Below are 3,498 nucleotides of genomic sequence, written 5' to 3' on the forward strand. Positions count from 1 at the left end.
TGATTCAATGTGGAAAGTATTTCCTTAACATCTACTAAATGCATAACATGTAAAACTCCACGACATGGAATTTTAAGCACACACTCTACCCTCCAGGAAGAGATATTACTTCATGGAAGAAAAGTATCTACACACAAAACCATTAAAAGTGAAAAAACAGGATACAGGGATATATGTAATGTAAATATTTTATAAATACATCACACACATATCTTTACAGTTAAATTGAGAATTGTCAAAATAGAAAACATCAATTTGGTTTACTTGGTCTTGTATCTGTAATATCAAACTGTTAAAAAGTGACATCTAATAAATTAATGCAACTGCCTTCTTCAAGTGTTCCTCAACTCTCAATTACAACCAGTTTCCCTATCTTTTTGTTCTTGTACTTGGAATACACTTCTTTCCTAGCCCAATCAGCCTAAGTGTTCCAGGAGCAAACTGAGTGTCTGACAAAGGCAAGTTTATTGACCCATTACTATAGAGACTGCCCGTAGAAGAAATGTAGAAATGTTAAGATCTGGGGAAAGGGTGAAATTTAAATAAATTAGCATTGTGTGTAAAGAGTGAACATCAGATCTGGATTGCAAATAGGACTTAGGGTCCCGTGCCCTTAGAAACTACAAAGTTTAGATGTGGAATGTTGTGGCCCAAAAACCTGTATCTGAAGCTTTGCACCTCATTTAGAAATCAAGGCAACTTCTATGTGTCCAATTATGTAAAAGTGCGGTATTTCATTCTTACTGATACAGTTTGAAATAGCAAAATTCCTGATAGTCTACGATTTTAGAAAAAAGTTTCTCGGTAAGGGAGTTGTGGACCGTTTCAGCTGCAGTATGTCCTTGTGAAGAATATTGTTGCCTGTTAACACTGCAGCTGGCTTTATCTGTGTCCGAGGAAGGACAAAGCAGATTTATATTTTCTCAGTCTGAGCTAACTTTTACTTTCTCACCTCCACTACAACGTAAAACACACTGCCCTGTGTTTTGGTAAATTCAGGGCTGTCTTCCAAGCTAGGTTATAAATGCAAAGAGTTCTGTATCCCCACCAAGGTGTAGCACTGTCTCTTAGGTGGTGGATGCTCAAAAATATTTTTTGGACTGAATTTGATTACCAACAGAGCAGTATTTCAAGCTCGTTAAAGAGGGGGCACATCAGGCCCCAGCAAAACTAAGACCAGTCCAAGTCCAGGAGCAAGGCAGGGAGCTTTTCTACAGCAAAACACCTCCTTACTTGCAAAACTGAAGGCAGGCCATTCTTCCTCAGCTGCAAGAAACGTTTAACAGGATTTCAGTAGAAATGCACTCAACAAAGTTGTGCCTACAAGGGGAACTTTCAAAGGAAACAGGCTGCTATGTACACAGGTTAGCCTTCTGTGTAAATCCTGCTTACATGAACAATATGGTACTTTCAAACCTACATCTTTTCAGATTTTGCTCTTACAAATGAACAGTAATCACCTTTTTCTCTTATCCTTCGCTAGGCATACATTAATTACTTAAGAAGGCATGGCTTACCAAGTTTTTATTGCTCAAATAATGTATGTTCAATCATGTCAACTAAAATATATCATCATTAAATAATCACCTCCATTATAGAGAACATACTGAAATCATTTGTAGTGGGAAACTACCCCCACGGTACCCTTTAAGTAAAGGGCTTTTGTGTCATAGGAACACTTTCCACTCTCTCACCATGAAATACTAACATGCTGCAAGGAGCTGTGTGTAAATTGGTGTGGTGGGTATAAGCTAGAGGACAGACAGTACAAAAAGCTATTCTTTACAAAACCTAAAGACCAGAATATCTACACATTTAGTAATTTTAGGATAAACTTGGTAGGATTTGGTGTGCACATGATTTTCCATCTGACAAAGCAGTTTTGCTGTGTGCCAAACTGCAGACCAGAGTCCATCAGTCAACATTTGGATTACTAAATGAAAACCATTCTTAAAGAACATTCCTTACAGTATGACACATCTTGTTTACCAGCCACATCATCTCTGGCCCTGATCTCAGGACAGACACATAAAACAAAAATTCAAAAGCAGAAATGATGACAAGTGTCAACAGTGCTTCTCCATTTAAAAAGTTGCTTTGTTTTCATTCAACACGTGGAGCTCCCTCTTGAGACCAGGAGCAACATGATGCGTGTAGTAACTACAGTTGTGCCTTCGACCCAGGGGTCTCCTGCCTGGTGTAATAGGAAAGCTCCCTCACTCTATTTCAAGGCTACCTAACATACTGATGCACTGTCAAAACAGTGCATGGCATTTATTCCATATTTTCAAAACGTTCGCATTTAACTTCAGGCAGCTTTGATCTCAATCTGAAGTGCCATCTCCCATACAAGAGCCGTGGGTGGGAACAGGGAGGGGGAATTCTCAGTTAACTTTAGGCGTGGGCTGTCCAAGTCCAGGTTTTATCCAGTTCAGGTTTCCAAGTTTCATGAGGATGCTCCAGGAGGCTATAACAGCACATAAGGGAAAGAAAAATGCTTGCTTGCTTGATAAAGAATGACTTCAGTTCATCTCTTTGCTACTTAGGCAAAAATGTCGCACTTCCACTTATTGAAGAGCTTTAATCACTTCTTTCTGCTACTGTTACTCATTCCGTAGACAATTACAGGCCCATGCTGGAATGCTGCTTGAGAATGGGAAGTGAGCTAACTAAGAACGTAGGTGGCACAGCCCACAACAAATGGGTCTCCGAACACAATAAATTATCAGTTCTTTTTATAATGACTTTGATAAGTATGAAGTTACTGAGATTTTCTGAGGGAAATAACTAACCTACTTAAATTATTAGAAATACAGATCAAAGGAGCATGTATCGTGAGTAAATGTTAGAATATAAAACTGAAATCAGAATCCTCTCCCACGCTAAAGATTAAATATTTCAGGATTGGGATACCTATGGTTAGCTCTGTGCTGCAACAGTAGAGCAACTGTCCAAACCAATCCCCGCTATCACCTCAGGTTGCTTGATAATGTAAAACATACCACTTACTGAGTTTGAGATCACATGTTTGCAAAACAGGAAAATTTCTTTTTTCTGGGTAAGAAGACGTCATTTACAATATACATATTAACAAAGGAAGAATGCAGAACCTAAATTGATGGGTGCTTTAATCTCTGTAATGAATTAAAGGCAATTATCATGTCCATATAATTTAGCATTAAGGGAAGGAAATCAGTCTTACTTTTCTTTGTTATCTTTGTAATTAACTTTGCGTGGTTCTGGTGATCTAGCACTAATGAGAAACTGTACAAAGTCTAACCTTACAGAAACACAGAATACTAGCAAATACTGTTAAAAAGGCACTTTAAGGTTGAAAAAAGCTTGGAATGTTACCCAATCCCTTACCTTTTATGGTTCTCCTTAATTTAAGAATATAAATGGCTGTGGTTCTGATAATGAAATTTTAATGTACTTTGTCGTGCCTTGGACACTCTTTTAAAGTTCTAGGATGCAAAAACCATATCTATTCTGCTATTG

Source organism: Manis javanica, chromosome 7, assembly GCF_040802235.1.
Source record: "Manis javanica isolate MJ-LG chromosome 7, MJ_LKY, whole genome shotgun sequence".
Lineage (NCBI taxonomy): Eukaryota > Metazoa > Chordata > Mammalia > Pholidota > Manidae > Manis > Manis javanica.